Source organism: Salvelinus namaycush, chromosome 42 (genome assembly GCF_016432855.1).
Source record: "Salvelinus namaycush isolate Seneca chromosome 42, SaNama_1.0, whole genome shotgun sequence".
Taxonomy (NCBI): Eukaryota; Metazoa; Chordata; class Actinopteri; order Salmoniformes; family Salmonidae; genus Salvelinus; species Salvelinus namaycush.
Window position 1 is genome coordinate 14,185,673 of NC_052348.1, and position 12,325 is coordinate 14,197,997.

Genomic DNA, 12,325 nt, shown 5'->3' on the forward strand with positions numbered 1-12,325 from the left:
TGAGTGAATAAAAAGCCTAATGCGTGATTAGTTTGGAGTGCATAGCCGGGCACACCGTTTGACACCCAATCATTCCTCCACAGTTACTAGGCAACACGTGGAAATAATGCTAATGGTTCTGCGGCTGGTGAATACGAGGCGTGCTAAAGCATTTTGGGTAACTCAGAGGGACTACTTTTTAGCATTCTAAATTCTCCCCTTGGTGACCTCGCTCCCGAGTAGCAGCTATATTTGTTCAAAGATCGTTAAGAGGTTAAATATTAGGTTATTGTAAATCTCTCAAGACTCTTCCTTTTTGCATTCAACGTATGCAGAGTTCCTATTTGATTGTGCTAAGATAAACAGAATACTTAGTAGCCTTTTTTGTTAATATCTGTGGTTGGATATTGAAAGGATATCCTCCCACCTTGGTCGTTACTTTGAAAACATCATATGCATAGTACTAAAAAAAGAGTCATCACGCGTAATCGCCTGTTTTGTTATCTAAAACGCAGATAGCATACAAACTTCAGCACACATGTGGATGATGTGTCATGTGTAAAAAACACAAGCTTTCGCTTGGAGAACACCCTCTAGGAAAAGAGGCTAACATAAGGCAGTGCGCGTTAGAATCTACTTGTGCAGATCCATCAGAATATACACTGAGTGGACAAAACATTAGGAACACCTGCTCTTTCCATGACATAGAATCCAGGTGAGTCCAGGTGAAAGCTATGATCCCTTATTGATGTCGCTTGTTAAATCCACTACAATCAGTGTAGATGAAGGGGAGGAGACCGGTTAAATAAGGATTTTTAAGGCTTGAGACAATTGAGACATGGATGGTGTGCCATTCAGAGGGTGACGACAAACGATTTACCTGCCTTTGAACGGGGTATGGTAGTAGGTGCCAGGCGCACCAGTTTGAGTGTGTCAAGAACTGCAACGCTGCTGGGTTTTTCATGCTTAACTGTTTCCCATGTGTATCAAGAATGGTCCACCACCTAAAGGACATCCAGTCAACTTGACACAAATGTGGGAAGCATTGGAGTCAACCTGGGCCAGCATCACTGTGGAACGCTTTCGACACCTTGTAGAGTCCATGCCTTGACGAATTGAGGCTGTTCTGAGGGCAAAAGGGGGGGGTCCTTAATGTCTTCGACAGTCACTGTATATCATCCTACGAGGGAAGGCAGAGCTAAATGAGCAACGTCATAGGGCATAGATGATGTGGAAAGAATGTGACAGGCACCTCTCACTCAGTTCCCTCTTTCTTTCACCTCTATCCGTCTCCTAAGAGAGTTCTTGATCACAGATGCACAGCGTATTCTCTCTGCTCGTCCCCACCTATCCCCTTACGATCCTGAGCTGTACGTCAACTGTCCGGGTGGAGTGGAACGCACAAAGAACGATTTATTCCTTCCGTTTTCTCTAAATCACCCACTCTGATGGTAATTGATAATTAGGGCCAGAAAGAAATAATTTTGGCTGGAATCATTGTTTTATTTGTCACGGTGATCAGCTTGTCGTGATATGAGACCTGCTGAACCATCGACATCATTGCCAAGCCGTTGATTTATTTGCCGAGACCTAACCTAGAATCATCTCATCCCGTTATGAAATGTACTCAACGCTTACTGGCAAAGCTTTATTCAGCCAAACTGCCCTTCAGCTCAATGGCTTGCCCTTAAAGGTGCAGTCTGGGGTCTGTGAGTCTCTCGCTCACTGTCAGTCCTTGGATCTAGAGTGATGTCTATGCATTTGAGGGGGATAACATTTTCCTAACCACTTCACTCAGCTGTGTACTAAAACAAGTGAAAGGGTGGCTGTTTTTGTTATTGTCATTTTATGCTCCAAGAATATACTGTAGCTTGAACCCCAGGTAGGCGAAGAGCCCTCAGCGTTCAAGGATTTCCAAGAAACCGCTTTTCTTTGCGGTTTTCAATGGATGTGTTCCTGGTATTTCTGCCAATATAATTTCATGTATCAATCAAGCGAGAGAGAAATGGAAGGCATGAATAAAAGGACTGCCAGCCTCTATCAATAAAAGCACATGTACCTCAAGCTAAGAGCTTCCAGATAATCATGTTTTCCCTAAGCAACAAAAGCCCTTTCAGTCAAAATGTTGAATGGCAATTGAATAAAATACACATGTAATTTAAAGACTAGGTAAACAAAACTGGTATTTACAGTTTGATGGATCAAAGGAAGAAGATGGGGGGGGGCGTCTTGCATGTGCGCACACACACGACACACAACCACTGCAATTATACAAACATGTCACCCTTTCCTCAGCAGCTGTCAAGCCGATTGACTCCATTGTTCCAGAACATTTACATTAGAACAGAAGCCACTTCACAACCTCTGGAGAAGCATTGCATCACTACACAAAGACTCACAGTGCATATTTATTCAGCTCTACTCCAGTCAATTCTATTGTCACCTAAATGAAATGTGTTATTCAGTACAATGGTTAACAGGCCAAGGCGACCATATATTTGTTTGTACACTGTGTGTGTGTGTGTGTGTGTGTGTGTGTGTGTGTGTGTGTGTGTGTGTGTGTGTGTGTGTGTGTGAGAGCCTATTAGTGTGCACACAGACACACACACGGTCCTTAACTGCAGATAATCTGTCTAGAAATGAAACCGAGCTGGGAGTCCCTGTACGTGTGCACCAGCACTCAAATTGCAATCTGATTGGCCAGCTGCTCTCCTGCTGCACATTGCTGGTCTGCTCAGCAGGCTTTGTGGGTAGACAGAAATGTCCAGAGTTTTGAAAGGAAAACATGTCCATATGTTGTTGTTTTAAATCTACAACAGTGATGTGTATTAATATGGTGTTTTATTATCTCTATAACAGATGAAATGGATGAAAACAATATCTTTGTGATGAGCAGAGACACATTTCCATTTAAATGATGACTTGACTGAGTTACAGAGTTACACACTCAGACCCAATAACTAGGGCCAGGAGTTGTTGGAAAAACTCTGGACCCCAGTTTTACCTGGTTATATCACCTGGTCAGGAAAATACACTGACTTTACCGGTAACACCTTTTCCAATGTTGAGTTGAGTTGAGTTTGAGTTTATTTTTACAGGGACAGTGCACATTAATCAACGTTTCAGTAAAAGTGCCGGTTTTAGCCAGCCGGCTAATTTTCAACCGCAGTCCCTGGGCAGGTTATTAAAAACAATTACAATATAGACAATAGCAACATAGAACAAGACATAGCATACAGACATAGCAACATAGGACAAGCAAGACGTAGCATACAGACAGAGCAACATAGAACAAAAAGCAGTAAGACAAAATTCATAAAAGCAACGAAGTGTTTCCACACCTCACAAGTTACAGACAACAGACATGGAAAGCGGCAACACACAGCTAGGGACCATGTTCACAAATCTGATTGACCTTTAGCCATGTCTGGGGGTGGTCAAGATGAAAGATTATGGCTTACCCACCCCCACCCCCCAAGCCAATGAACCTATTCCCCTACTCAGAGCACTGCAGCTAAGATTCACATAACCCACCCTGTCAGACACCGACACAGTGAAACTTGTCATGGGCAACAATGCATCGGCCTCAAATAGAACTCTCCCATTGCAGAAGTATAAAATATACATGAAACCATCTCTAACAGTTGAAAAGGAAGAAGAACCAGAACCCCTCTACTGTACGACAGTCAGGAAGAAGAACCAGAACCCCTCTACTGTACGACAGTCAGGAAGAAGAACCAGAACCACTCTACTGTACGACAGTCAGGAAGAAGAACCAGAACCACTCTACTGTACGACAGTCAGGAAGAAGAACCAGAACCACTCTACTGTACGACAGTCAGGAAGAAGAACCAGAACCACTCTACTGTAAGACAGTCAGGAAGAAGAACCAGAACCCCTCTACTGTAAGACAGTCAGGAAGAATAACCAGAACCCCTCTACTGTAAGACAGTCAGGAAGAAGAACCAGAACCACTCTACTGTAAGACAGTCAGGAAGAAGAACCAGAACCCCTCTACTGTACGACAGTCAGGAAGAAGAACCAGAACCCCTCTACTGTACGACAGTCAGGAAGAAGAACCAGAACCCCTCTACTGTACGACAGTCAGGAAGAAGAACCAGAACCACTCTACTGTACGACAGTCAGGAAGAAGAACCAGAACCACTCTACTGTAAGACAGTCAGGAAGAAGAACCAGAACCCCTCTACTGTAAGACAGTCAGGAAGAAGAACCAGAACCCCTCTACTGTAAGACAGTCAGGAAGAAGAACCAGAACCACTCTACTGTACGACAGTCAGGAAGAAGAACCAGAACCACTCTACTGTAAGACAGTCAGGAAGAAGAACCAGAACCACTCTACTGTAAGACAGTCAGGAAGAAGAACCAGAACCACTCTACTGTAAGACAGTCAGGAAGAAGAACCAGAACCACTCTACTGTAAGACAGTCAGGAAGAAGAACCAGAACCACTCTACTGTAAGACAGTCAGGAAGAAGAACCAGAACCACTCTACTGTAAGACAGTCAGGAAGAAGAACCAGAACCACTCTACTGTAAGACAGTCAGGAAGAAGAACCAGAACCACTCTACTGTAAGACAGTCAGGAAGAAGAACCAGAACCACTCTACTGTAAGACAGTCAGGAAGAAGAACCAGAACCCCTCTACTGTAAGACAGTCAGGAAGAAGAACCAGAACCCCTCTACTGTAAGACAGTCAGGAAGAAGAACCAGAACCCCTCTACTGTAAGACAGTCAGGAAGAAGAACCAGAACCACTCTACTGTAAGACAGTCAGGAAGAAGAACCAGAACCACTCTACTGTACGACAGTCAGGAAGAAGAACCAGAACCACTCTACTGTACGACAGTCAGGAAGAAGAACCAGAACCACTCTACTGTAAGACAGTCAGGAAGAAGAACCAGAACCACTCTACTGTACGACAGTCAGGAAGAAGAACCAGAACCACTCTACTGTACGACAGTCAGGAAGAAGAACCAGAACCACTCTACTGTACGACAGTCAGGAAGAAGAACCAGAACCACTCTACTGTAAGACAGTCAGGAAGAAGAACCAGAACCACTCTACTGTACGACAGTCAGGAAGAAGAACCAGAACCACTCTACTGTACGACAGTCAGGAAGAAGAACCAGAACCACTCTACTGTAAGACAGTCAGGAAGAAGAACCAGAACCACTCTACTGTAAGACAGTCAGGAAGAAGAACCAGAACCACTCTACTGTAAGACAGTCAGGAAGAAGAACCAGAACCACTCTACTGTAAGACAGTCAGGAAGAAGAACCAGAACCACTCTACTGTACGACAGTCAGGAAGAAGAACCAGAACCACTCTACTGTACGACAGTCAGGAAGAAGAACCAGAACCACTCTACTGTACGACAGTCAGGAAGAAGAACCAGAACCACTCTACTGTACGACAGTCAGGAAGAAGAACCAGAACCACTCTACTGTACGACAGTCAGGAAGAAGAACCAGAACCACTCTACTGTAAGACAGTCAGGAAGAAGAACCAGAACCCCTCTACTGTAAGACAGTCAGGAAGAAGAACCAGAACCACTCTACTGTAAGACAGTCAGGAAGAAGAACCAGAACCCCTCTACTGTAAGACAGTCAGGAAGAAGAACCAGAACCCCTCTACTGTAAGACAGTCAGGAAGAAGAACCAGAACCACTCTACTGTAAGACAGTCAGGAAGAAGAACCAGAACCACTCTACTGTAAGACAGTCAGGAAGAAGAACCAGAACCACTCTACTGTACGACAGTCAGGAAGAAGAACCAGAACCACTCTACTGTACGACAATCAGGAAGAAGAACCAGAACCACTCTACTCTAAGACAGTCAGGAAGAAGAACCAGAACCACTCTACTGTAAGACAGTCAGGAAGAAGAACCAGAACCACTCTACTGTACGACAGTCAGGAAGAAGAACCAGAACCACTCTACTGTACGACAGTCAGGAAGAAGAACCAGAACCACTCTACTGTACGACAGTCAGGAAGAAGAACCAGAACCACTCTACTGTACGACAGTCAGGAAGAAGAACCAGAACCACTCTACTGTAAGACAGTCAGGAAGAAGAACCAGAACCCCTCTACTGTAAGACAGTCAGGAAGAAGAACCAGAACCCCTCTACTGTAAGACAGTCAGGAAGAATAACCAGAACCCCTCTACTGTAAGACAGTCAGGAAGAAGAACCAGAACCACTCTACTGTAAGACAGTCAGGAAGAAGAACCAGAACCCCTCTACTGTACGACAGTCAGGAAGAAGAACAGAACCCCTCTACTGTACGACAGTCAGGAAGAAGAACCAGAACCCCTCTACTGTACGACAGTCAGGAAGAAGAACCAGAACCACTCTACTGTACGACAGTCAGGAAGAAGAACCAGAACCACTCTACTGTAAGACAGTCAGGAAGAAGAACCAGAACCCCTCTACTGTAAGACAGTCAGGAAGAAGAACCAGAACCCCTCTACTGTAAGACAGTCAGGAAGAAGAACCAGAACCACTCTACTGTACGACAGTCAGGAAGAAGAACCAGAACCACTCTACTGTAAGACAGTCAGGAAGAAGAACCAGAACCACTCTACTGTAAGACAGTCAGGAAGAAGAACCAGAACCACTCTACTGTAAGACAGTCAGGAAGAAGAACCAGAACCACTCTACTGTAAGACAGTCAGGAAGAAGAACCAGAACCACTCTACTGTAAGACAGTCAGGAAGAAGAACCAGAACCACTCTACTGTAAGACAGTCAGGAAGAAGAACCAGAACCACTCTACTGTAAGACAGTCAGGAAGAAGAACCAGAACCACTCTACTGTAAGACAGTCAGGAAGAAGAACCAGAACCCCTCTACTGTAAGACAGTCAGGAAGAAGAACCAGAACCCCTCTACTGTAAGACAGTCAGGAAGAAGAACCAGAACCCCTCTACTGTAAGACAGTCAGGAAGAAGAACCAGAACCCCTCTACTGTAAGACAGTCAGGAAGAAGAACCAGAACCACTCTACTGTAAGACAGTCAGGAAGAAGAACCAGAACCACTCTACTGTACGACAGTCAGGAAGAAGAACCAGAACCACTCTACTGTACGACAGTCAGGAAGAAGAACCAGAACCACTCTACTGTAAGACAGTCAGGAAGAAGAACCAGAACCACTCTACTGTACGACAGTCAGGAAGAAGAACCAGAACCACTCTACTGTACGACAGTCAGGAAGAAGAACCAGAACCACTCTACTGTACGACAGTCAGGAAGAAGAACCAGAACCACTCTACTGTAAGACAGTCAGGAAGAAGAACCAGAACCACTCTACTGTAAGACAGTCAGGAAGAAGAACCAGAACCACTCTACTGTACGACAGTCAGGAAGAAGAACCAGAACCACTCTACTGTAAGACAGTCAGGAAGAAGAACCAGAACCACTCTACTGTAAGACAGTCAGGAAGAAGAACCAGAACCACTCTACTGTAAGACAGTCAGGAAGAAGAACCAGAACCACTCTACTGTACGACAGTCAGGAAGAAGAACCAGAACCACTCTACTGTACGACAGTCAGGAAGAAGAACCAGAACCACTCTACTGTACGACAGTCAGGAAGAAGAACCAGAACCACTCTACTGTACGACAGTCAGGAAGAAGAACCAGAACCACTCTACTGTACGACAGTCAGGAAGAAGAACCAGAACCACTCTACTGTACGACAGTCAGGAAGAAGAACCAGAACCACTCTACTGTAAGACAGTCAGGAAGAAGAACCAGAACCCCTCTACTGTAAGACAGTCAGGAAGAAGAACCAGAACCACTCTACTGTAAGACAGTCAGGAAGAAGAACCAGAACCCCTCTACTGTAAGACAGTCAGGAAGAAGAACCAGAACCCCTCTACTGTAAGACAGTCAGGAAGAAGAACCAGAACCCCTCTACTGTAAGACAGTCAGGAAGAAGAACCAGAACCCCTCTACTGTAAGACAGTCAGGAAGAAGAACCAGAACCACTCTACTGTAAGACAGTCAGGAAGAAGAACCAGAACCACTCTACTGTAAGACAGTCAGGAAGAAGAACCAGAACCACTCTACTGTACGACAGTCAGGAAGAAGAACCAGAACCACTCTACTGTACGACAGTCAGGAAGAAGAACCAGAACCACTCTACTGTACGACAGTCAGGAAGAAGAACCAGAACCACTCTACTGTACGACAGTCAGGAAGAAGAACCAGAACCACTCTACTGTAAGACAGTCAGGAAGAAGAACCAGAACCACTCTACTGTACGACAGTCAGGAAGAAGAACCAGAACCACTCTACTGTAAGACAGTCAGGAAGAAGAACCAGAACCACTCTACTGTAAGACAGTCAGGAAGAAGAACCAGAACCACTCTACTGTACGACAGTCAGGAAGAAGAACCAGAACCACTCTACTGTACGACAGTCAGGAAGAAGAACCAGAACCACTCTACTGTAAGACAGTCAGGAAGAAGAACCAGAACCCCTCTACTGTAAGACAGTCAGGAAGAAGAACCAGAACCCCTCTACTGTAAGACAGTCAGGAAGAAGAACCAGAACCCCTCTACTGTAAGACAGTCAGGAAGAACCAGAACCCCTCTACTGTAAGACAGTCAGGAAGAAGAACCAGAACCCCTCTACTGTAAGACAGTCAGGAAGAAGAACCAGAACCCCTCTACTGTAAGACAGTCAGGAAGAAGAACCAGAACCACTCTACTGTAAGACAGTCAGGAAGAAGAACCAGAACCACTCTACTGTACGACAGTCAGGAAGAAGAACCAGAACCACTCTACTGTACGACAGTCAGGAAGAAGAACCAGAACCCCTCTACTGTAAGACAGTCAGGAAGAAGAACCAGAACCCCTCTACTGTAAGACAGTCAGGAAGAAGAACCAGAACCCCTCTACTGTAAGACAGTCAGGAAGAAGAACCAGAACCCCTCTACTGTAAGACAGTCAGGAAGAACCAGAACCCCTCTACTGTAAGACAGTCAGGAAGAACCAGAACCCCTCTACTGTAAGACAGTCAGGAAGAAGAACCAGAACCACTCTACTGTAAGACAGTCAGGAAGAAGAACCAGAACCACTCTACTGTAAGACAGTCAGGAAGAAGAACCAGAACCACTCTACTGTACGACAGTCAGGAAGAAGAACCAGAACCACTCTACTGTAAGACAGTCAGGAAGAAGAACCAGAACCACTCTACTGTACGACAGTCAGGAAGAAGAACCAGAACCACTCTACTGTAAGACAGTCAGGAAGAAGAACCAGAACCACTCTACTGTACGACAGTCAGGAAGAAGAACCAGAACCCCTCTACTGTAAGACAGTCAGGAAGAAGAACCAGAACCACTCTACTGTAAGACAGTCAGGAAGAAGAACCAGAACCACTCTACTGTAAGACAGTCAGGAAGAAGAACCAGAACCACTCTACTGTAAGACAGTCAGGAAGAAGAACCAGAACCACTCTACTGTAAGACAGTCAGGAAGAAGAACCAGAACCACTCTACTGTAAGACAGTCAGGAAGAAGAACCAGAACCACTCTACTGTACGACAGTCAGGAAGAAGAACCAGAACCACTCTACTGTACGACAGTCAGGAAGAAGAACCAGAACCACTCTACTGTACGACAGTCAGGAAGAAGAACCAGAACCACTCTACTGTAAGACAGTCAGGAAGAACCAGAACCCCTCTACTGTAAGACAGTCAGGAAGAAGAACCAGAACCCCTCTACTGTACGACAGTCAGGAAGAAGAACCAGAACCACTCTACTGTAAGACAGTCAGGAAGAAGAACCAGAACCACTCTACTGTAAGACAGTCAGGAAGAAGAACCAGAACCACTCTACTGTAAGACAGTCAGGAAGAAGAACCAGAACCACTCTACTGTACGACAGTCAGGAAGAAGAACCAGAACCACTCTACTGTACGACAGTCAGGAAGAAGAACCAGAACCACTCTACTGTACGACAGTCAGGAAGAAGAACCAGAACCACTCTACTGTAAGACAGTCAGGAAGAAGAACCAGAACCACTCTACTGTAAGACAGTCAGGAAGAAGAACCAGAACCACTCTACTGTACGACAGTCAGGAAGAAGAACCAGAACCACTCTACTGTAAGACAGTCAGGAAGAAGAACCAGAACCACTCTACTGTAAGACAGTCAGGAAGAAGAACCAGAACCCCTCTACTGTACGACAGTCAGGAAGAAGAACCAGAACCACTCTACTGTACGACAGTCAGGAAGATGAACCAGAACCCCTCTACTGTAAGACAGTCAGGAAGAAGAACCAGAACCCCTCTACTGTAAGACAGTCAGGAAGAAGAACCAGAACCACTCTACTGTAAGACAGTCAGGAAGAAGAACCAGAACCCCTCTACTGTACGACAGTCAGGAAGAAGAACCAGAACCACTCTACTGTACGACAATCAGGAAGAAAACCAGAACCACTCTACTGTAAGACAGTCAGGAAGAAGAACCAGAATCACTCTACTCTAAGACAGTCAGGAAGAAGAACCAGAACCACTCTACTCTAAGACAGTCAGGAAGAAGAACCAGAACCACTCTACTGTAAGACAGTCAGGAAGAAGAACCAGAACCACTCTACTGTACGACAGTCAGGAAGAAGAACCAGAACCCCTCTACTGTAAGACAGTCAGGAAGAAGAACCAGAACCACTCTACTGTACGACAGTCAGGAAGAAGTGAGTCTAGTCTTTGATCTATCGGCTGGGGCGGCAGGTAGCCTAGTGGTTAGAGCGTTGAACAGGTTGCAAGATCAAACCCCTGAGCTGACAAGGTAAAAATCTGTTGTTCTGCCCCTGAACAAGGCAGTTAACCCTCTGTTCCTAGGCTGTCATTGAAAATAGGAATTTGTTCTTAACTGACTTGCCTAGTTAAATAAAAGTTTTTTAAAAAGTGTGCGCATGTGTATGTTTGACCGGTCTCATAGTGGCATCATGTCAGTGATAGGATGTGTCTGGCTATCTGAGCTCTGACTACAAGGTGAAATTGGAACCCTGTGGCATGGAATAAGATGAGAATCACAGAGAGAGAAGAACAGAGAGAGAAGAATAGAGAGAGAAGAACAGAGAGAGAAGAACAGAGAGAGAAGAACAGACACTTACCCAGGCTGAACTCCACATGGGGCAGCTTGGGAATCAGGATAACACCTGTGATACAGAGACAGAGAGAGAGGAAGATCATTAAGAGAGAATACAAAGCTGTTCACTCATGAAAAATGAATAATCTGAGATAATTCAGACACCACACACACAGGCGCGCAGACACCGAAACACACAGACACACCGACAGACACACCGAAAAAAAACACAGACAGACACAGAAACACGCACACACACACACACACATTTCACTGCAAAGGGCAAAACCATCTATCAAATAACCACTCATCTCCATATTAACCACTATGCCCTCTACGACCATTTCATTTTGGCTTTTAACGAGGTCGACGAGCATGGCACCTCTCCTCCAAATGAAACCCAAATGAAAGGCAATAAAATCCAACACCACTTCAGTGCCAGTCTTTCCATTCACTCTATGGTAGTAAGCATGGAAAAACACCTTCCCCCATCATCAACACAATATGTCTTCAGAGAGGTTTAACACTGTGGCTATGTAACGGCTCGGAGCGAAACGCCTCACGTGTGATTGATGGCCCGGTTCGCTTTAGATTATGCAAACGGGCTGCAATCTATTTATCCGATTGCGGCGTGTGTCACAGCCAGAGTTCCCCGACATCCATCGCCCTGAATGCCCAGCTCCCCACAACCACCCCAATGGGGAACTAATGGAGGAGGCTGGGTGGTGGGGGGGGGGGGGGGGATGCCATTGGTTGTACCCACCATCTGATGCCAGTATGACGGGTATCATCGAGGCATGAGCTCACCACCATACCTGGAGGGCTGCGTGCCAAGGGAGAAACTCACACACTCTCTGCAACACACACACACATAAGCAGAAACACAGACACGCACTCATAAGCACACACGCACTCATAAGCACACACACACACACACACACACACACACACACAGTGCACCCCCCTCATCCTCGTTCCGCAGTGCCTGGGCAGAATTGTCCTCTCTCCCAGCATCGTCAACCTGGCTAATGAAGCGTGGGTACTCTACACGTCTTGACGTATGGGCCGGGTGTTACAAACACAGCACTCTTCTAGCGAAGACAGAACATATCATTAGGTTACTAACTCATTTTATTATCAGTAATCACTAGTTAGCTATAATCACAAGTCAAACATTTTGAATGCTTAACAGGACAGGAAAATTGTCTAATTCACGCACTTGTCAAGAGAACATCC